The sequence below is a fragment of the Talpa occidentalis genome, unplaced genomic scaffold (assembly GCF_014898055.3).
Source record: "Talpa occidentalis isolate TD23 unplaced genomic scaffold, MPIMG_talOcc4v2.1 talOcc4.4, whole genome shotgun sequence".
In the NCBI taxonomy this organism is placed as follows: Eukaryota; Metazoa; Chordata; class Mammalia; order Eulipotyphla; family Talpidae; genus Talpa; species Talpa occidentalis.
The window spans coordinates 12,204,342-12,228,617 of record NW_023604295.1 but is presented as its reverse complement, the minus strand read 5'-3'; the positions used below and the strand labels follow the sequence as shown (position 1 = coordinate 12,228,617).

Sequence of the window (24,276 nt, the reverse complement as noted above, 5' to 3'; positions counted from 1 at the left end):
GGATTTCAGACATTCCAGGGTCAGCCTTTTCCGCCCCTACCTTGCTGATCATCCAGAAGGCTGTTGCAGCCTCTGAAGGACGTGGAGAGTCTTCCAGCAGCCAACCCCAGAGAATAATAGTTCCGAGGCTTTGCAGGGAACCCAGGGACTGAAACTGTTCCCAGCTTTGCTGCTGTTACAGCCTGGAAAGGAAAGGCCCCTGCGGCTGGGCGCCTCTTGAGCTGCGTGTGTTGGGTTGTTGGCTGCCGCAGCTGCTGTTTCTAATGTCACTTGTTAGGTTATGTGTCGGGGTGTCTCGGCAGCTCCGGGGGAGCATCTCCTGTTGTGTCTTCTGCTATCTTTGTGAACTGGATACCGGCCTATTGTCTGCTGGAAGACGCCATCATGGGAGCGTGGCCTTTGTTCAGATAGGACTGTAAAGCACCGGACACTGCTTTAGGTGAGATAAATGGCCATTTGTGGCCTTTGTGACTCTCTGTTTTCCCTTGTTTGTTAAATAAATCCCATTATTGTTGTTCTCTGAATCTGAGCAGTTTTGCAGTTTTGTGCATGGGTGAAGAACTCAGACAGTGACCCGTAAATTATATGGGCAGTGTCCTTGGCCAATTTTAGTGCCCTTGCTGCCCTGTATCACAATGGCACTGAGAAGTACTCAGTAGTTCATTTCCTGCTCTGATGTCATGATCTTGAAATGTTGGGAGGAGATGTCCTGAACGAACGCCACAAACTCAGGCTTTATGGACCCGACCCCCACCCCAGGTCAAAGAGATCCCAGGCACCAAGGACTGCAAATCCCATAATGTCATCACCACCAGAGGGAGGATTGCTGGGAACTGAGGGTGGAGTTAAGCAGCCAGGTTTGGTGTATAACCAGACACTTGTGGGCCTTGGAGGTGCTTGGTTTTTTACCAGCTTCAGCGTAGCTGTTGGGGTCCCAACTCAGCAGAACTGGTAGAACACATTCACCAGTATATACTTATCTTTCTCCCTGGGTTACTCCTCTTTTCATTTCTCCTTTTTGTAAATAAACCCTTTATTAACCTTTTTGTGTGAGCCTGCAGTTAAGTCTCATTATAAGTTCCTTTAAAGCACTTGAGTGAGGACCCACAGTCTGGTCAACCCATTTCACGTTGGGGTTGCCCTGTAACAGGTATTCTTTATGAATTTTGCACAAAAGGCTCCACATTTTCACTTTGCAATGGGTCCTGAAATATGTAGGTGGTCCTGAATGGATGTGAGGTTTCTGTTTTGTTCAGTAACTCGTTTCATTTGGGAGAGTGTCTCAGTACTGCTGTGTTGGAGGTGTTTTTTTTTTTTTTTTTCATTTTGAAATTCTGCTTGTTGGAAAAATCTTTATTTTACCCCCATATTCTATGCAGAGTGTGACTTGAAACAATATTCCCAGGTGGAAGTTATTTGCTCAGTTTTGAAGCTATTGTTTTATTGTCTGCTGCAATCCAGTGCTTCTGTTAAGAAGGCAGATACCCTGATTCCTGACCTGTGTCTACAACTTATTTTTTCTCTCAGTTACAGCTCTGCAGTCTACTTTTTGGCATCCAGGCTTGATTGCTGTTATTGCATCTCCTCATCTCACTTTTTTTTTGCAGGTAAGTGTTTAAAGAGCCTCATTTTAGCAGTATTTTGAGAGAGAACAGAAGCTACAAAACACTTGTTTCCATCTGAGCTTCTGTTAAAGGACTGTGTCTCTTTTCAAGTCTTCCCTTTCTCTTGGTGTGTAGAATTAAATAGTACTAGTGGGGGTAATTTGCATAAGAAGCCTTAGTGCCTTCCAGAAGAGACATTAATCTATCTTTTTAAAATTCAAAGTTAAGGAAGCCTTTGCAATGATCTAGGGCTACAGACAAGAAAGAGCACCAAGAACTCCAGAGAGAAGTTGACCTTGAGAAAGAGGGTAGACAGTAACGAAGACCCAGTGTTGTATCTGTGCTGCTGGAATAGGAGACAGGAGAGTTCTGCTGCACCATGTGGGTCAGCTCCATAGCCTGAGATCAAATTTTTGCAGCTTCCTAATCAGGGAGTTTCCAGGACCTTCCTTGTTTAATTACTGAATTCACTAATTCTCTCTTTCTTGCTTAAAAATGTTTTTTTAAAGATTCATTTTTTTTTAAAGGCTTCTTAAACATTCCATTGCTTTTTTTTTTTTTTTCAGATTTATTTATTTATTTATACAAGCACTGGGTACAGTCAGAAGCGCAGGGGGTTGAGAGAATTCACCAGAGCCAGAGCGGGGAGCAGAGCAGGCAGAAGGACCGAAGTACACTGCTGAGGGGAGCAGCGGGCGGCAGGAGAGGTCTGTGCGCCATGCGGGACCCTCCTCCAGTGGCCGGAGAGCAGCCGGGGATCGAACCGGCGCTACAGAGGCTGCGGGCAGCTTCGCAACCCAGCGCTCAACGGCTGCGCCACCGAGGAGGCCCAAAGATTCATTTGTTTTTATACAAGAACTGAGGTACAGGTCAGAGACGTGGGGGGTAAGAGGATTCACCAGAGACAGAGTAGGGAGCAGAACAGGCAGACCTACTAAGATACACTGCTGAAGGGAGCATTGGGCGAGACAGGAGAGGTCTGCTGCGCCATGTTGGGAATCACACTAGCTGGCTGGGAATCAAACCCACGCTGCAGAGGCTGTGGACAGCTTCACAGCGCTGTGCTCAACCTGCTGCGCCACTGGGGAGGCCCTCTTGCTTAAAAATCTTAACAAATGGTAAAAGTAATACAAAAGATGGTGACACTCTCCTGGGCTGTAAAGATGACAGTCTACCAGCCCTGAGGAAGCAAGTAAGGGAATAGTGACTAAGCATAACTTGTGACTTTAGAAGATTGTGGCCTTTGCTAGAGAAATAGAGCCCCCCAAATGTAACTGGGTAGGGGTGGGTCTGGGAACATTCTAGCCTCTCTCTGCATTGTCCTTTCTTCCCCTGCCTTGACTGACTATTGTGAAGCCTAACCACAAGCTGGAGGCAAGCGACAGGGTGGTGTGCTCCAGTAGGATTAGCTCCAGGGGTCCCAAGTAGAGAGAGGTTAGGGGAGTAGGTGGAGTAGGTGAAGAAAGGGACAAATAAAGACAATTCAGCACAGGAGTGTTTCTACTTTCTCTCTGAAGCAGAACTCTTCTCCCCCTCACTGATGTTCCATGAACATTTGATTCATACCTCACCTGAGGCACCCGCGATAGCTATTTGTAATTTATAAACTTCTTCACTTGTGGTTTCTGTCTTAATCATCTTCCTATCTTTGGTGCTTAGCATTGGATCACACACAAGGGTGCCCCATGACTGCATAATGACAGGGCAAAAGATGACATGGATATCTTGGGTATTATAATGAAAATAGTGGCTGGATGAGGATACGCTCTTCCTACTGCACTTGTATAGGGTGTCTTTGATAATTTCAAGTCAATGTGAATTAGGGACTGGAAAAATGCAGAGATAGAGTGTGCTTAATTAGAAGTGATGATGAATGCAAAAGCATTTAGTGAGATGTGATGCTAAGCAAATGTTACTAGCACCATTTCCATTATGGAGTAAAAATAAGGAGGTACAACAGGGAACCAAGAGGCAGCAGTGAATAGGGAGAAGAATTCATTCTTGCTAATCTCTATTACATGGGGAAAGTGAAGACAGACAAAGGTGCTTTTTCAGCAGGACTGGTGACCAGATCAGGGTCACTGAGGACTGTTCTAATTCTGAATCCTTTTGTAATATTTGGTAAACCACTTAACCTTTCTGCAATGCAGTTTTTCCAATCCATTAAGTGACTATTATAGTATCTTCTCCCTGCTGATGTGCAAGGATGTTTGGGTGATTCATTTGATAATTGCTTGTAAAGCACTTTGAGTTCCATAGAGAGAGCCAGAGATATGAGATTTAACTGGGATTATTCATTAGAAACGTGTTTCTGCATTGGTTCCATCGCTGATTTCCATTTGTGGAGTTCAGTCTTTTTCTATGACTTTCCCAGTTCCAGCTTAGTTCCCCGAACAGTTTGCCCTTGAACAAGATGGGATTGACCATGTGGGTCCACTTACATGTAGATTATTTTTTTCTGCCCATGGGTCTTGTGTTCACTATTCATGAATTCAACCAACTGCTGATGTCAGTGGATTGAATCTAGAGATGCAGGACCTGCAAGTTTAAGTTATTTGTGTATTTTCTACTCTGTAGGGGTCAGGATCCATAACTCCCATAGGGTCAGGGCCACTTGTACTCAATTTCCAGGGTGCAGTGATTTCAGGTATCCCAAATGCAGACGCCATTATCAAATTAACTCATTGATAGAGATAAACGTTATAAGAGTTAGAGGATTTTGAGCTCATCTTGGAAAACGCTTAGCATGGTTTGAGTAAGGAATGGCTATTAGTTAGTGACCAAAACCAATCAGGAACATTTGGCCCTAAGAACCAAAATTCTTAGGACATGTCTGAGAGGCACCCAGGTACCCCAAATTGTTAAGGAGCGCATGTTCTGAAAGGGCATCTACACACACAGGGCAGAAGTAGCAGACTTTCACTGTGAAACATTTAAAATAATACTGGTGTGCATAAAGAGAGAGGAGAAAGGACTTCAAATTATAGTTTCCCAACAAAACTCCCCAAATTACCCATCTCCTTGTGCACAAATACCCAGTCAAACAGGCTCAGCCTGAAGGAGGGCCACTGAGGCCTGAAAGCTTGCCGCAAGTCTAAGGTACCTTCCAGTGGGTTACCATAAGAATTGGGACAGAAGCAGAGACTCAAATTTCGAGATGTACCACATAATCCACCATGTGGTCAAGATTATGGCTGTCACTGTCTCTGCCAAGACCAAGAGCAGCCTCCCCAAGTACCTCTCATCCACGCGTCTCTTCCAGTTGTCTCTGTTATCTGTTCCTTATATGTCTCTCCTCCAATTCCCTCTTCACATATGTCCCTCCTCTAATGGTATAGCCACCTCACTCCTTCCCAGCTGCCCCTGAGTCAGAAAGTCTGGCTCATGGCATACTGGGACATGATACAAGGTGGCTGTAGATAAGTGGGGGTGGGGAAAATGACGCTTCCCTTCACAGTTGGTTATCTGTAACAAAATGTTAAGTCTCTTGGCACTTGTCTCGGGCATGTGGTAATTTGGCCTGCTAAGGAGAAAGGACAGTTTCCAGGATGTAAAGAAACTTAATTCATATTGCTTGATACATAAAGTTTTGGGTCTGTTTTGGTGTTGATGATGGAGTTTTACATTTTTTAAAAAAGATTTATTTATGCATACAAAAACTGGGGTACAGGCCAGAGGTGGAGTGGTAAGAGGATTCACCAGAGACAGAGTGGGGAACAGAACAGGCACACTGACTGAAATACACTGCTGAGGGGAGCAGCGGGTAAGACAGGAGACATCTGCTGGGCCATGTGGGTAGCTCCCTGGCTGGGGATTGAACTCATGCTGCAGAGGCTGTGGACAGCTTCATAAGTTGCACCACTAGGGAGGCCCAGTTTTACAGTTTTTTGCCATATGATAAAATCTTTACAGAGACCATCCCTGCTTCTTGATAAAGTAACTGACAGTCTGTATCAGGGTTTCTTCCATATACTTAAGGAGAATGAGAAAATGGGTGATTTTTTGGAATGCCAAAGCTTATTTTATTCTTTCAGGTTGAGGAATAATATGAGATACTGCTCTAGTATGGCTTTTTAGAATTTTTTTTATTAAAAAAAACCCAGGGCAGATAAATATTTACCTCATGGCTTAAACTTTCATGACTCTAAAGAGAAGTTTAAGATTGGATTGTGCCTGCAGTCCTGCTCCTGCTCCCCTGAGAACTGGCCTTATATCTTAAAGCAGTAGGTTTGCATATCGAAATGCTAGCTTGAACCGGCTGCCTGAATGCCAGGTCCACAACAGAATTCATTACTTTGCGAGTTGGTCATTTCTTGTTATTCTTCAAAGTATTGCTATTGCAGGTGGACCCTGAGTGTGCAGGGACTCAAGGTCCCTAGTATCTTAGGCACGTGCATTGTCATTGTGGACTGCATCGTATACTAACATTGTGGTCCCTTCTCCAGAACTGGTAAAAATTGTGGCAACGTGAAGTAGGCAGCCACACCAACTCAGCTCATGGTTGTTGAATCAACTACTGAATCAATACTGAATCAACTACTGAATCAACTACTGAATCAAGGGGAATTGCAGATATAAGATAAACACATTTTCAATTATATGCTAATGCCAATATCTTCAAGACAATGGAACAAGAACTAAAATGAGGACCAAGAATAATGCACGGCAGGGACACAGGTCTACTGGGTGATTCTCCATTTGTGGCGGGACCTTATTGATGACCTATTGTATCTGTATCTTTTTCATGAGATATTGTTTTGTTAATTTTCATAATACACAGCAAGTAAAAAGCAGGCACAAAAATTTTGTACCTGGCAAACCACCAATAATCAATAGATAAAGACCATTTATCAATAAAACGAGGTATTGGAGCTACTAAGTGTTGTTTTTGCTTTGACTGTTAAAAAGGTTTTTTAAATTAAACAAGAGATACAGATTTTCTGTATAAATAATTAAAACAGGAAAATTTTGAAATTAAATGCCTTTCTATGTCATATTTGCTTCCCCTCCCAACCATGTAGTGAGCCTCCTGTCCCTTTTCCCTAAGACCCTTAGGAGATTTTCAGAAACCTGTCTGCACATATATCATGCCTTGTACATATGTGCCTGTCATCTGTATGTGTGCTTTATGCATCTGATGTCATATCACATATCATGAGATGTATCTTTTTAATTTTGACAAAAATAGATCATATTCCATGTCCTATTTTGCAATTTGTCATTTGCACTTAACTGTATATTATGGGCATTATTCCATTTTAGTATGATAAATCTACTGCATTCATCTTAATGATTGCTAAGTATTCCCTTAAGATGTGCTCTAATTTATTTAAGCCGTTACCCATTGACAGACATAAAAGTTGTTTCCAGTCTTCAACTATATCAATATGCTACTTTGTACAAATAACATTTGTGTAATTTGTGAGCAGGGACATATATTGAGAATAAGTAATACCTAGAACTGAAATTTCTGGTCGAAGGGTATAGGCATATGATTTCATTTTATTATAACAATGCTCCACGAAAGAAAATAAAAATAAGACAGAAAACAGGTAAAGATGCACCAGAAACAGGGAGGAATCCATGAAGCTCCTGTTTCTGCCAGGCCTTGCCCAAGAATTTCCCTTTTGAGACCAAAATATATGCATACAAATTTTGAGAATTAGTGTCAAATTCAGACTGGTTACTTTCGATTGTTCTTTCACTAGCACTGTGCAAAAATATTTTGTTATGCATGGCTTTGTCCACCTGTTGGTCTTAGACTATTGATGTTATAACTGGACCAGCCATTAGGGTTCTTGTTATGATTACAAGATGCCCTTTATCAAAAATCATCAGGAAACTTTCAGAAAAAAATAGAGGTTTATTATGTATAAGACCTGCACATTTCACAGTCCAGTTGGGTCATAGTGAGTTTGTGGGTTAGGAGAGACAGAAAAACAGTGAGAGAGAACACAGGCCTGGTGTCTTACTTTTATTGGGGTTAAGGGGATGGGATCTAGGGTTTAGTTTTACGGCTATCTGCAAATATTTTGTGCTAGTCCTTGTCTCACCTTTTTCTTTTTTTAACAGTATCTTTGGAGTAGCAAGTTTTTGACTTTTTGCATGTCAATTTATTATTTTGCTTTAATGGTATATGTTTTTATAGAAATCTAGTATCAATATAAAGGTAACAGAAATTTTCTTCTGTTTCCTCTGACATTTTAAAATTATAACCTATATTAGGTTTCTTTTTTTATATTTAGGTTTCTGTGATTCTTTTTGAGTTCAATCTTGGATCTAGGATGAAGATGTGGTTTGCAATTCTCTCTTTTGTTTTTGTAGGTACATTTTCAACTTTCCAGCTCTAACTTTCTTTCTCTGGAAGAGTAATCTTCCCACAATAAAGTATATTAGCACCTTTGTTGGTAATCAATGGTCTATATATGTTAAGTCTATTTCTGGACTCACTATTCTGTTCCATTGATTCACATGTCATTACCAGACTGATCATTGTAGCTTTATAGTAAGTCTAAGTGTAACTTTACACCAACCAGGAGTTTAAGATTCCTAACTTTGTTTTTCTTTTTCAAAAGCCTACCAACATTCCTTCTTCCTTTCTTTTGACTATTTTAAGTGATTTGCATTTCTAAATGAATTTTATAATATGCCTGCAGTTTCTGAAAATGACACTGTTGGCATTTAGGAATTATGTCAAATCCAGAAATCAATTTGAGGAGACTTGAGTTCTTAATTTAACAAGTTTGCATATTTTGTGACCCACGAACACAGTGTATCTCTCTATTTATCAAGGCTTCTTTAGTTCACCTCAGTAATATTTAGTAGTTTTCTAAGTTTTTTTATAGATGCCTTTTTACTGAATTGAGGATCTGTTTTATTCCTAGTTTGCTGTAAAGGTTTTCACCACAAAATGGGTGTCAAAGCATGTAAAATGTCTTTCCTGCCTCTATTGAGATGATCATATGGTTATTCATTTTAGTTTATTAATATACAATGACTCACATTTTTTCCTAATGTTAAACCTACCATATATTACAGCTAAAGAGTTGCTAAAGACACTCTTCAGAGACAAGGGAAATGAAATCAAAAGGAAACTCATGATATTAGGAATTATATAGTCTATTTTAACACCCTGATAAGAAAAATAGGAAATTAGCACATTTGTGTAAATTTTGATTACATTTTCCACCATGGTCCACTTTTTCTTAGCCATAATTTATTTTCATAGCTATAATTTCACTAATACATTTCATTGTTTATAAATTTGCGTAATTGCCCTGCCTTACTTCTATATTTTAATCAGTTACTGCAACACACAAAGTTTTATGCCATGAATTCTTCCTCTTTCTTTTTTTTAGATTAAAGCAACTATTGGATGAGAATTTGTCATCAAGTAGTCTTATTCTAAAGAAGGGCTATCTATAAGCATTTTAGCTCATAAATTTTTTGATACTAAATGTGGTCGTGAAGAAATGTAAGGCCTCTCTGATTTTCCCTTCATAGCTGACTTGCTTTTTCTTACTGAACACTCATCTGCAAAAATTCTGTTTCTATTCTTAATATAAATAACCTCACCAGGTTATTTATAGAATTATATTAGAATTATTAGAATGATTATTGGAATGAATTGCTTTTTCCTGGGATATAACAGGCCTTTTTGGAGGCTCAAATTCTGGTGTCTCTTTATGGTGCCCCCCTCTCTCTGTAAGTTCTACATCCACAGATTCAAACAACTAAACATGGAAAGTATGTACTATGTAGGTTGGCCTAGGATGGTTTCTTCTGCACTGAATATATACAGACTTTTCTTGTCTTTATTCCTTAAACAATACACTGTGATAGCCATTCATATAATATTGTGCTGCATTGGGTATTTGAATTTATCTAAAAATGATTTAAACTATGGGAGGATGTGTGTAGGTTACATACAAATACATGGTTTTTTATGTCGGGGACTTGAACACTTGCAGGTTTTAAGGTCTTCCAGGGTCCTGGAAGTGGCTACTGAGGGACAACTGTTTCAGAAACATGTTATATTTAATTTGCCAATATTATTTTCAGATCCATTTGTTTGAATCCCTTCATTGGCCAAGCTTATGTTAGCTCTATTTGATTGATCTCTCGTCCTTGTCTATCTTTCTAATTACCTTTGTTCTTTTGTCCTTTGTTATTTATGTTTTTGGAATTTTATAGGCTGGCCTTCTATGTTGCCAATTCCTTTATAAAAAATAGTGTCTGTTGTTTTCTTGTTTTGATCTCATTGTCATTTCTACAGTGCTTTAGTTGTTGAATTTGATCTTGTAAGTTCTGCTGCTCCATGTTCACCACCTTCATCATTTCCTCTTTAATTTCATATCCTGATATCCTGCCTCACAACACTCTCCTTTTCAAATAGTTCTTTTCTCTCTTTAATCTCTTTGAGAGTGTGGAGAGTTATTTATCTCTCTCTTTTTTTTTTCTGTTTCCTGTGGTAATTTTTCTGATGTTTATTCTATTGAAGATTTCCCTTCTTTGTTCGTAATAATTATACAAATGTAAATTATACATGTTCTCTGGTATTCCAGTTCTGCTACTTAGAAGGTCTTCATGCAATATTCAGAGCAGTCCCTAGATGGGAGAGCTAGAAACTGACATCATTCTGCAGGACCAGACCCAGCTGGTGAGAGAGACACCGGGCAGGGCATTGGAGGGATTGGTGCTGGGATGTGACTCCTTGGACTAGTAGGGAAAAGAGCCTCAGTGTGAAGGGAGAAACAGCTGATCTAAGCAGTAAGACTTGTACTTGACCTTAGCTGAATAAGCTCTCCTACGTGAGGAAAACTCCAGTGAACCATGTTCATACTAGCATCAAGTATGCAATATATACACAGTATATAGTCATATTATTTTTTTTAAGATTTATTTATGCATTCAAAAACTGGGATGTAAACTAGAGTTGGGGGCAGTCAGAGGATTCACACGAGACAGAGTGGGGAGCAGAACAGGCAGATCTACTGAAATACACTGCTGAGGGGAGCAGCAGGCGAGATAGGATAGGCCTGCTGCGCCATATGGGTTTCTCCCTGGCCAGCCAGGGATTGAACTCGTGCTGCAGTGGCTGGAGATAGCTTGAAAGCTCTGTCTTTAACCCCTGCGCCACCAGGGAGGCCCCTGTGGTCATATTATTTTTTGATCTTGGTTAAGCAAAAATTTTTTATCCCTACAAAAACTTATTTGCAATGTATTATGTTGGTCTCCACATATACTAATTTTAAACAAATCAAATAATAAAAAGTATAAATTGTAATTGTGAATGTCTGTCTTTCCTTCCGACCAACCTTCAGCCCCCTCTCTGTCTCGTGAGTACCTAGTGTTTAATACTTAATGTGTCTACTTGACTTTCCCCTGTGTGTGCTTACACATAGGAATTTTTTTGTATTTATGAATATATCTTGCTGCTCTTTTAATGCCAGTACCTATTTTTCTACTGCGCAAAATGATTTTCACAGCATTATCCACTATGCTGTGCTATTGTTTATTTAAACATCTACTGTCTTTGGCCAAACATCGACCCCACAGCACTGCAATGCAGACTTCTATGTGGATAGCATGAGTGTTTCCATTGCATATAATCCCAGAGGTGAACTTTACAGGTATAAGAAAATTCTGATAAGTACTGAAAAACTATACTTCAAAAAGACAGTTCCCATATCTCTCTAATGAGAATCTGCTTCCCTACACAAACAAAATAGATATTATCCTGCTTTGTATTTTTGCCCATTAGATAAGTTTAATATTTTAACTAATTATTTAAAAATGCATATTCTAAATGACCATGGTATTTTAGCATATTTAAAAAAATATTCATGAGAGACATTTCATCTATGAATTCCTTTTCTCTATTTTTCAGTAATTTTTTTCAGTTCTTATTGCTTTCTAGAGTCCCTTTCATAGTCAAATCTTTTAACTTTATGGGTTTTCAATCTTTGCTTATGAGATTATTCCCCACTCTAAGATTAAGACAAAGTTCTCCTGTAGTTTTTCTAATACTTATCTCATTTTTAATGCTCTTAATGTTTTATTGAGCTTAGTTTTAAATCTCTCTGTAAATGGTTCACCTGTTATTCCGTCAGTCGTTGAGTTGTTGATCTTTTCTCCCCTGATTTGAAATATCACCTGTTTTATTTTTTCGTATTGATTTTTTTATTCTTGGACCAATGCCACATTGCTCTTCATGTTTATATGGAATGACTGGGCAAGTGCCTCCTCCTCATTCTCCTTTTTTCAGAATGGTCATTTCACTTAACTTAAATGTCCTTTTAAAATTTGGTTGAGAAGTATATCAAATTTATATGTAAATTTGAAGAGATTTCATATCTTCTAATATTGATTTTCCCCAGCCAGAAGCATAGTTTGCCCTTCTGTTCATTTAGAGCTTCTTTTACATTTTCCAGCAAAATTTATAGCATTCTTCATAAATGAGTTGCACATCTCTTGTTAGATTTAATTATGAATATATCATCATTTCTTTGTTATTATGATGAAATTTTAAAATATAATTATTTCAGGTATATCAAAGGTATTGTTAGGGGCCTCCCTGGTGGTGCAAGGGGTTAAGCACAGTACTATGAAGCTATCCGCAGTCACTGCAGCATGAGATCGATCCCCAGCCAGGGAGGTGACCCACATGGTGCAGGAGACCTCTCCTGATTAGCCCGCTATTCCCCTCAGCAGTGTATTTCAATCAGTCTGCCTGTCTGCTCCCCACTCTGTCTCTGGTGAATCCTCTCACCCTTCACACCTCTGGCCTGTACCCCAGTTCTTATATGCATAAATAAATAAATCTTAAAAAAAAAACAAAGCTACTATTTATTCTCATATGTTGATCTTACATCCACTTAACTCAATCTTCTAAAATTTTATTAGTAGAATCTCTTTGGTGTACTAAATGGACGCTCAGGTTGTTTGGTAATATATTAGTTTTGTCCTTTTCTCTTTCATATTTATGCCTAAACATTGTCATCTTATATTTTACAATTTTCTTAATAAACTTTTTTTTTCCCCTGATAAGAGGTATTTGAGTTAAAATTGTCTCCTGTGTGGTGATAAATTCCTTCAATACTTAGAGATTCTTCATTGCTCTAATTTGTGGTTCAGATTCTAAATTGAACACTTCTTTGCATTTGGAATGCATTTTTTTCAGCTCAAATGAGAATACCTGTTTGTCTGGCAGTGGATGCCACTTCTAATCACCTCTGGTGAGTCTACAGAAGAAGAGCACCCAATTGTGGCTAGGAAGGTGTGAAGGGAATGAGCTCCTGGCAGACAGAAAATTCTTTTGCTCATTAACCACCCTGGAAATCTTGCATGTTTGAGTTCTTAGGAGGGGGCACTTATAATTCTAATCTGGGGACAAATAGAATAGTTGGGGAATGGGGAGTTACTCATCTGTGCAGTGTTCATCTGTGGCTAAAACACTGCTGCTCTCTCCTACCTGCCACCACAGCCCTGACCATGGCCTTACTCTGGAGTTCTGCTGGGAAAGGGCATGATTTGGGGGTGTCTTATTCATCTACTGAGCAGCATGCTTCAATTCTTTTGGACTATGTTGCCAGTTTGGATCACTCTGTTACTTCTAGAAAACTTCCGTTTTTCAGGTCTGCTGGTAGACATTGTTTCTGGTGTAGTTATGAATTTGCTAATGCATTTCCTATTTGGTGGGGGTATTAGATTGGACTCATGCACAGACTTTAAGTTAGATTCTTTTGATTAAGTCTTATTCTTGATTAGGGATGGCAGTCTCTGACTCAGGCCTGCTAATTTGCTGAAGAACTGAGTGGAGAGGTGATGTGGACTGATTAGAAGCAGCAATTTATTCACTATTTAAAATAATAAAATGTTTTTACTATTGCAGTAAACCTCATTATATAACATGTAGAACAAACATAAAAATAAGAGTCATTCAGAATCCTGTCATGACATTGTTAATATTTAGACATTTATTATTCTCCTTATGCATATTTTATTGTTTTTATATTTTAATATTTTTGTGATTATATTCTATAGCATTTTGTATTTATTTTGGTAACATACTTTCTAAATTATCAGAAACACTCATAATTGAATCTCTACTTTAATAATATCATAAGATAGCAAATTGATCCTCCAAATTTAGTATTTCCCTATAGTGGGTCATTTGGATTAATTAGGTAGTTGATTCTTCTATTTTTAAGAAAAAAATTTATTTGTGTATATTTGTTTTTTATTTTTTTGAGATAAAACACATTAAATTGTATAAATTCTAAGTGTACAATTAGATGTTTATATCTAAGTAGCCATGAGCCCAAGAAGATGCAGAATATTTACTTGACTCACTTAATCATGCATTGATGAATATCTTTAAGAAGATTCCTCACATTTGGATGATTTTCTTAAACTATGTTCTGAGATGTGAAATAACATGAACTCTTTTTCATGAAATTTTTAACGGACTTTTTGCCAAAATACTTTGCAAAGGGTTGGATCAATAAAGATCCCCAGCAGTTCGTGGAGGGTTGCCAGTATTACTCAATCCTTCCTCTGTGATCCCCTTGACACTTTTTGACTAGCCCCCCAGCAGGAAAACTGCACTGTTTCTTCCTGAGAGCAAGTTGTGACTGTCATGTCAATATCTCCTTCTACCAGACCATGGCTCTGAGCGCATGTGTGTGGTGCATACTTATGTGTAAAATTGCTGTTTCTATTTTCAGTAGCCTTATAACATTCTCTCCGCATAAAGTCATAACCGTGGGCATGGCAGTGGTTACCACTGGTTCCCCTTATCCATGCCAATGTCTTTCTGATGGAAACATGCCTCAGTAACTCTCCCATCTTCTCTCAAAGAGATGTCAGTGTTTCTAAGCACAAAGGCTCAAAAACATAAGGTCTAGTTACCTTCTTTCTTGTTCTAGTTGATGCCAATTCCTGTCCATTCTTCTTTATAGTTCTCACATCTCCTCCCCTTTCTATTTCCTGAAAATTGCCTTATTTTGTCCCTTTATGACCTCTTAACCAAGGTCAGTTTTTTTTCCTTTTTCCCTATACAAATCTGTCTGGCCCATGGCTGCTCAATCAGCCACCCCTAAAACTTGTGATTGCACCACACTGTTGCTCAAAATCTTAAAGAGTCTTCACTCAAAATCCCAGTCCTGGCATTTAGGGCCTTCCATCATCTTCCAACTTTACGTGTCTCTATCTCTATCTTGAAATCTGTATTCCAGCCAGACAAAATTGCTTGTTATCCTCATATTTAACACACTTCTCACTTGTTCTCAGTCTTACTCATGTTCTTGCCTTTTCTGGAGTGCTTTTCCCTCCTACATGATTTAAATTCCCAAAGTTTATCTTTCTTTCAAAATACATTTAAATGTCATTCTTTTAATAAATTTTCCCTGCTAACCCCAGCAAAATTATCTTTGTCCCCTCCGAATCATTAGAATACTTTATTATTGCATTTTTGTTTTGTGTATTACATTCAATCTGGGATTATAATAATTTATTGATTGTCTTAACTTTCTTAAATAGAAATTTCTCTAAGGATGAGTTTCAGAATTTTAAAATTTTCTTGTATGTTTTCAGTGTCATGGACAAAGGAGTTCGGTAAGTAAATGCTTTTTTGCAATTGACAAATAAAATTGTAATATACTTAAAACGTCCAATGTGATGAATTGACATACATACACTCTGTGAAACTACTCCTACCGTTGTGTTAACATTTCCATAAGCTCACAGTTTTATCTGTGTTTTTAAATTTTTGGTAAAACACTTATGTACTAACCTTCTAGCTAATGTCAATGATACAATACAGAATTATCAATTATAGTTGTAGTCAACATGTTCCTCAGAGCCTCAGATTATCATATAACTAAAAGTTTGCATCCTTTATTTCAGTATAAGTGAGTCATAGAGCATTTGGCTTTCTCTGTCTGATTTACTTCATTCAGCATTATACCTAACTCCAAGTTCAGTCATGTTGTTGCAAATGGCCATTATAGATAATGTTGCAGTGAACATAGGAGCACAAATAATTCCTTGATAAGCTGATTTTATTTCTTTGCACACATCCCTGGTTCATATAGTAGTTCTATTTTTAACTTCTGAAGCAGCCGCCATACTGTTTCTGTAATGTCTGCACCAATTAGCATTCCCACCAGAAGAGCACATTTTTTTCCACATCCTTGCCAACATGTGTTAACTCTCTTTTTTGGATAATAGAAATCCTAACAGGTGCGAGGTGACATCTTACTGTGCTTTTGATTTGATTTTCCATGATGATTCAGGCTGATTAGGAGTCAGATTTCCAGGCAGCAGCTAGCTGGGAAAGTATCCATCAAACAGACACTGGAAGATAGTCTTTTGACCACAGATAGCCATGCTAAGGACATATTTATTAAAATGTCCCAGAGCTCTGTCTCTTCACTGGCTAAAATGGTGGACTTTAAGGGTAGGGCATATTGTCTATGGTGGTCTAATATCTGTTATATTTAGGCGTATTGCCACAAGTGTGTGTGTGCTCCTGCTCCATTGTAAAGACACTTCCTTGTTTGCTATAATCCTGTGGGTCCTGTGAACGTAAGTAAGCCCTTGTGCCATCAGAGGTAGGTCATTTTGAGGCCTGAACCTCACATGGCTGTGGTAAAGGTGACAGCTCTAGAGATATGAACATACTCCTGCCAGGGATATACTAGAGTCCTTCTGTTATTGTTGACATGTGTCTAAACAGGCAGACAGAGAAGGTCTCAGTTCATTGAGGTTCTGGAGAACGTCGCAGTCAGCATATAGGTGTGTGCCGACTGGAAGCTGAATTCTCAGGTAGCAGCTAATAACGTTGCAGTCTAACCCCTTCCAGAGACGGCCTGCGGGGTGGGCATTTTAGTCTGTTCCCTCTGTGGTGAACCCAAGGAGAGAGCTGGTGTGGGTTTGCACATGCCCGTACAAACTGCTTCTTTGCTGTATCCCCTGGGACCTGTGAATGAAAACCCCACCAGCTATTGGAGTTAAGTCACTTGGTGGTGGATAGGCATCTCGCAGTGGGAGTCTGGAAGGTTTAGAAGCTGAATGTGGGATCCAAACCTCTTTTTTACCTCATAGACAAACTGAGTGTTGGGGTTCTCTCCCAACTGTAAGGTGTTGTGCCAAGGGTGGTCTTTATGGTGAGAAGGAGTTTTAGTGTTTCCCACCCATTTTCATGTGGGAATTTATGAGTCACCTGAGATGTGTGGGGGACACTGTTAGTTTCTGAATTTTTTTTTTTCCAGAAGGAATCTCTCTGTGTGTAGTTGTACATTTGGAGTTTCTGTGGGACGAAGGAAATTCAGGAGCCTCCTCTGTCACCATTTGGTGTGGTAGAAAATAAATATTGACTGGGCGATCCATATAGGGAAGAAGAATTAGGATTTGGAGCAAAACTGTAACTTATTTGAACTTAACAAGAAAGCACACCAATCTGGCAATTGTCCTTTAAAGAAAGGAATTGTCATTAGAGATAAATAGTGAGCTTGTTTAAGAAGTTCAAGGACTGATATTTTTCAGCAGGATGTTCTGGTTCAATTTCCAAATCGCCTCTGGGTCAAGACAATGGAGATGGTTTAGAGCTTAAAATAGAAACCCGTAGTTCAGTGGAGAGGTAGATCCCCTTTTATGGCGGCAAATGGACAGGGAAATGGAATCAGCATCGACAGTAGTATTTCAACCATGCCCTAAGGCACTGCTTTCTGTTGCTATAATCTCTTTTGACCACAGATAGTAATATTAAGTAAATATTTATTGAGGAAATGTATATTAAAGTATTCCAGAGCTCTAGATCTTCCTCTGCTAAAATGGTAGAGTTTAAGGACAGCCCCCTTTCTTTTTGGTGATCTGATATTTGCTAAACTTAGTTATGTGTGTGAGCACATGAATGTGCATGCATGTTTCCACCTTATATATTCATCTTTTTTTTTTTTTTAAGATTTTTATTTTTTATTTATGCAAGAGCTGGGGTACAGGCCAGATGTGTGGGAGGGTGAGAGGATTCACCAGAGACAGAGTGGGGAGAAGAACAAGCAGAATGACAAGATACACTGCTGAGGGGAGCAGCGGGCGAGTCAGGAGAGGTCTGTTGCGCCATGTGGGTAGCTCCCTGGCCGATGATCAAACTCGTGCTGCAGTGGCTGGTGATAGCTTCATAGTGCTGTGATTTAACCCCTGTGCCACCAGAGAAGCCCCCTGTTCAACTCTTTTAACCTTCCTCTTTGCTCCCTTCCATGATCACAATTTAAATATATAAAACTCTCACTGTGGGAGATATGGTTATTGTGCTAGCTCTTCTGTGATGTTTACAAAATATGTCAACACCCTATTGTGAATCCCTAATGCTTTGCTACTCTCCTTACTATCAAAGAAATAAAACAAATGCCCCCAAGCACATAATCTAACTCATTCCCCCTCAATAGCTTTTCAAAAATAGAAAATTAATAAATGATAACAGCTGAGCTTAAGGGAAAGTTGAGTTGTCTTACCCCAAGACTCGGGGACTCAAGTGGGGGGCAGGTGAGGTATAAGCAACTCCTATCTTTGCCCACCTCACTCTCCACCTGCACCTTTTATCTGAATAAATTAGCCTCAGAGAGAGGGCGATGACAGCTCAGACCCACCTGCACTACATTGTGACTGAGATGCTTAGTAAGGGGGTTGCCAGGGAGGCAGTTTTAAAAAAAGCAGGAGAAGAGAATTGTCAAGGTTTGGCTCCTTGTGAAATTTGCCTGTCAGAACAGATGATGCATTTGGGCATAGCATGCTCCGGTCTCTTCTGGCAGTTCTCCCTCAATTTCTAGGCTTTTAGAATTTTGCTGCAACTTATCCTTTTAGGGGACTTTTCCTTTCTCTCAGTTCTCCATGGAGCTTTAATCCTGAGAGGCGAGGTTTTGTGTTAAAATGTACACTAAGGCCCGATTTCTTAGATTTCAAAGCAGTCTGCACAGCAAACCCCTTTGTGATCAATCCCCACCGGCCTCCCTCACTTTGAGACTAACATCCCATGTCTCTCTGTCTGAAATTGGAAGAGGGTTTGACCTTGCTTGACAAGCCTGGGTCAGACAAGCTGAGACAGAAACTGACTTTTTCTGGGAATGACTTGTGAATTGTGGTGATGTTTGAAGGTACAGGGAAGGCAAAGAAATGTGATGTGGAGCTGTTTGTGATCTGCTTTCCAGGGAACTACTCATCTTCTAGAATCTTGGAGGCTTTTTTGATTTGAATGGTGGGTGAGCATTTAAGACTGGCAAATAAATATTCATCCAGAAGAGCTTATTTGCAAATGGCATCATACTGACTTACATTGCATAGTCCTTCTGCCATTGAACCCTTATTACTACCTTGAAGAAGTAAAGATTATTATGCTCTTTTTTTAGATAATGCCCTAAAACCCAGAGAAGTCACACAGGTGATTAGTGATGCAGCTCAATGGAATCTGGACCTCTTGATCTGGTCTATAATTTTTTTTTTTTGAAGTATCTAATCTCCCAAGCAGAAAAAAAAAAATCTGCTCCTAAAGTGCACAGCCTTGCTGCCTCTGACAGTGGATAGCAAGGAGATGGGGTAAGTCTTGGAGGAGTATTTACATATACACAGAGGGAAAGAATGCCTTGTCTCACTTGGAGACTCTGGTGTAAATAGAACTGCTTCTTTGATTTCATTTGATAGCTAAATGATACCAGTGAGTGGAATAAAGGTCCTAATCCGATCTGATCTCCAATTCTCTGCTGTAAGCTCTAAAACAAAGGGGCTTCACGTTAGCTTTAATAGACTGTGCTATGCATTCGCCCCAAGATGGCAAAATTCCAATTAAAAGAGTATTGATTTCTCATAAATTAATGCCATCCATTCAAAATCAATGGTCACTGAACTTCTTTCGTGATTTTTATTGTGAGCCCTCCTGGCTTTTGTAATTTACTTATTAAAGTTCTGCTGTGATGGTATGACCAATTAACACGGATGATTCTTTCACTATGAAGGTATCGTTTTCGATTTTAGTCTAGTCAGCGCTATTAGTCATTGCAAATGAAAGTCAGTGGAATCTCACAAACTCATGAATGCTTTTTCTCACTTGCTCCCAGAGATAATTTATATGCCCTCATTCTTCTGAGCCCAGAGAGGGTAAACATCTTCAGTTAAACCAGACAGAAAAATAGAAATTGTCAGGAATAGCAAACAACTTAATAATACCAGGAAAAAAAAAAGCAGAGAACATGAATTATGTCACAAGGAAGTTAGGACTGAGCCGGGAGGGGGTGGGGGGTTTGTTCATTTCATTGCCTGTGAGACAATATCACTTGTTCTGAGGGGCTCGGGTTATGGTACCTCTGTGGGGGCTTCCCCTGGAGCGTTAGGCTAATTAAATCTGAGAGGGAGACATATTGGAAAGCTGTCAGGCATCAGGCTAAAGTCTGGCAGGAGAGGAAGAGGAGTTGGGAATCAAGGAACACACATTTCAGAAGACAGATGTGATCGCTGTGTGGGGCTTGGGTGAAATTGATCTTCCAGTTCAATGGCTGGCTGGGGACTGTGAAGTAACCTGTGGCCAATCAAATAATTTTGGGACTCATGTTAATCTTTCAGATGCCAAGGACGAAAATCCCACTTCTTCCCAGTGGTGTCACAGCCACAGTCCATGAAGGACAAGCAATCTAGCAGATTCTGCCAACTTTGGCATTTCCATTCTGAAGAGAATTGTTCATTTATTTAATGTCTGCTTTCTGCATTAGGAACTCTGATGGTCCAGCAGGGGTGGGAGAGGGCAGAATTCTGGCAGAGAGCTGTATCAAGAGGAAACCAAGGACCAGGAGATTCGGGTTCTAACCCTAGCTCTGTCGAAAATTGGACGCAGGTCTTTTCTCTGTATTTGTTTGCTTCTTTATAAACAAAATGTACAAAGTATCCATATCCCTTCTGGATCTAAAATATGCCCTTCCATAGCCTCTATAATAGCACCCTCCAATGTTTTGCTGATGTATTCCCTCAAAGAATTTTAAAATATATGCCCCCACATTTTTCTATCCACATGTCGTAAGTTTAATTAGCAACAAAGGATATAGTTTTCAGCATATTGTATATTGCATAAGGGTTTTTTTTTTTTTTAAACAGTGTTCTGGTTAAATTTTTTTTTATTTTTATTTTTTTTAATTTATACAAGCACTGGGTATAGTCAGAAGCGAGGGAGGGTGAGAGAATTCACCAGAGCCAGAGCGGGGAGCAGAGCAGGCAGAAGGACTGAAGTACACTGCTGAGGGGAGCAGTGGGCGGCAGGAGAGGTCTGCGCGCCATGTGGGACCCTCCTCCAGTGGCCGGGGAGCAGCCGGGGATCAAACCGGCGCTGCAGAGGCTGCGGGCAGCTTCGCAACCCAGCGCTCAACCGCTGTGCCACCGGGGAGGCCCTGCATAAGGGTTTTAAAGATATTTTTATGAAAACTATGGAGCTATGGATTGCACTCATTTGGCTTATGGTGCATGTTGCAACATCACCTGATTAACAAACCCAGTTTTTTTTTTCTTAAGATTTATTTTTATTTATACAAGAATCAGGGTACAGGCCAGAGGCACGGGAGGGTGAGAGTATCCACCAGAGACAGAGTGGGGAACAGAACAGGCAGACTGACTAAATACACTGCTGAGGGGAGCAGCGGGCGAGACAGGAGAGGTCTGCCGCATCACGTGGGATTCTCTCCGGCCGGTTGGGATAGAACCAGCACTGCAGAGGCTGTAGACAGCTTCACAGTGCGGTGCTCAACTGCCTGCATCACCAGGGGAGGCCCAACAAACACAGTTTTTATTGTCCAATTATTCAGACAAATCAGACTTATTTCCCATCAGAAAAGAATCTGATCTAATATTTTCATTCAGGGTCTCCCTGGTGGTGCAGGGTTTAAAGGCAGTGCTATCAAGCTATCACCAGCCATTGCAGCACTGGTTCGATCCCCAGCTGGCCAGGGAGCTGACCCACTTGGTGCAATTGACCTCTCCTGTCTTGCCCACTGCTCCCCTTAGCACTGTATTTCAGTAGATCCGCCTGTTCTGCTCCACACTCTGCTTCTGGTGAATCCTCTCACCCCCTGCATCTCTGGTCTATACCCCAGTTCTTGTATGCATGAATAAATAAACCTTAAAAAAATAATATTTTCATTCAAATAAATTGGTTATCAAGCATCCTGGTGACAACCCTCTTATTTTGGAAGACCAATTTCATGATGATTAACTAATTAGATACACAGAAAACTATTATAGTTAGCTAACTAAAATGAAGCCTTGTCATGAATGTTTTTCTTCATTTGTATTGAAAGATCTGGCCCCCATGAAGAATGTTGTCCATTTGTTCTTTTGTTTAGTGCCTGGGAAGTGATTAAACCATGGAGCACCACGGTCAGAGTCAGGATGAGAGAGGCCTATCTTTCTTCGGAAAAGTGGGACAAGAGTGATTATGAGATGAGAGGTGGTGGAGCAGAACTAGCAGCCCGCAGGCATTTTATCTGGCAAATTTATTTTAGAAATGATATATATGGAAGTTGAGGCTCTAGAAATGAATCAACTTAAAGCTCTCACCATGCATATCCTCTGGGAAAGTTTCGTATCTACCGCCCAGATGCACACATGAGGAGCAGATGCTGTGATACGTTCCTTGGTCACTTCATACCATCACATTTGTAGGGCTCCCAGATTTAACAAACCCTCCTGAATCCGCCTTCACAGTCCTCTCCTTTCCCTCAAATCCAACATTCTCTTCGAATCCACGTGCATACTCCTTTCCTCCAAGTCCATGGATGTACATGTGAGCCAGATCCTGCATTGGATTAGTGCTTAATTCTCCTTTTCAGTCATTTCTTATCATGAACCAGTGGCATTTCATTCTGTAATGGCCTTCTCCCTTGAATTGCTCAAGCACAAGATATATTGTATTAGCCATTGTTTTCCTGCCATTGCTATCACATCCACTGTGCCACCATTGAAAATGTTAACAATTGCATCACTGCAGCATGATATATACTATCTACAATGCTCCTTCCACTGGAGGTGAGGTCTTCATTGCAGCAAACTGACAGGTCATCCAACCCCGAAGTCCTAATTTCCTTATTCCTGGAAACATCAACTTGCTTAGATTGCCTCTGAGTTAAGGAGTTGCATCAAGAAGTATAAGTTTCATTAGGGGATGCTCCTGGGAGTTTCATGAGATACACCACTAAGGAACAGAGTATGGCAGAATCGCAGAGACTGAGAACATGGCCTCCAACGCCACTGCAGATGGGGTTTCAGCAGATCCCAAAAGGAGGGCTAGTGCTGGGATGGCCTTTAAGTTCCCCTAAAGGAGTCTCGACCTTTTTATCCAGCAGCCCATAAAGCAGCCAGTGACTAGCAGTGGAGCATGTGTAGAAGGTGATGTGTAACCTGCATCCTGGTGTTTCTCTCTGGCAAAGCCAATGACCAGTGTGTGATGCAGCTCTGAGCACTCAGGAACTGGGTTGGGTTGAGCCCACACTCCAAAAAGGATCTGAACAGGTCACTCCAGCATTACAGTCAAATTGCAGTCCAGGTAATAATGTCCTACTAAGAATGGATATGATGAACTAGGAAGGACATATCTGAGCACTAGAATTTGAACACATTTTCTTCTTGATGACAATTTTCAGTTCACAAACTAGATATTTCTTAGTAACCAGAAAGAAAGTCCATCAGTGGTCAAAGTTATGCTAAATTAGGCATTCAAAATAGGTATTGAAAGTTTTGACAGTTTTGGCTTGACATTCAGTTATACATTTTGTTTATGCTTATTATTTGGCATGGCTCTTGTTCCTAAGAGTATTTCAGAATATGCTTATTTAATTTCCTTTCTCTGCTGTTTTGACTTCATTTGTTTCACTACATTTGCTTTTCCAGTGAGCTGACAATATAAATAGAAGCAAAAGAGTTCAGAACTCTACCCAAACTCTAAGCATGGGTTCGTAATTTCAAATACCATGCATTTGGCATTACGTTCTCTCTCCCTTGTATTCCTAATGAGGCTTATCTGCCTGGTTTTTTAAGAGAGTGTAGGTGGAAAATTTAGACAGTTCTTGCCCTAGAGAATCTTAAAGCAAAAACTGATATCTGCTTCAAGCACCTAAGACATCTGATAGGTAGGAAATTGAAGCTGTTAAGTGCCACCCTCAATGAAAGTTTTAGTTGCAGTGCCTTGGAATCTGTTCTGCAGATTAACCATGCATTTTTGATGATATCTAATTATTTTTTCTTCCCTTCTAAATTGTGCTAAGGTCATGGTCTGTCATAAAATTTTATTTTAATATTCTATTATTTTTTATTTAAAGAATAAAAGAACACTAGTGTGTGAACCAGCTTTCCCACTGGATTAGTTAGAAATTCAATAGACTGAGAGAAATGATGGATTAAAATAAAAGAACATTCCTCACCACCCCAAAGCTCATGTTCATGAAATTGGCTGGTAAACCATGACTCCCCATCTACTTGTCCCTTTGGGGAATGAATAGGACCCTTTTCCTGCTTGGGGCTTTGCTCTGTTCAGCTGTATCACTGCCCCCCACTCCCGAATCACACGCTGTTCATTATAAATGCTTCATCGACAGATTCCCTATTATACAGGGCAGGTAGGTCAGATTCATTGGCATCTATG

At 39.9% G+C, this 24,276-nt stretch overlaps 1 long non-coding RNA gene across 1 annotated transcript in view; it reads left to right on the top strand.

The window, feature by feature from the left end:
- The first annotated feature begins 279 nt into the window (after positions 1-279).
- LOC129146712 (uncharacterized) overlaps positions 280-24,276 on the top strand; it is a 77,836-nt gene continuing 53,839 nt past the window's right edge. Inside the window, exons 1-2 of the long non-coding RNA XR_008553769.1 lie at positions 280-439; positions 1,528-1,607. This is a non-coding gene — a long non-coding RNA (uncharacterized LOC129146712). The remainder of the gene's footprint in view (positions 440-1,527; positions 1,608-24,276) is intronic.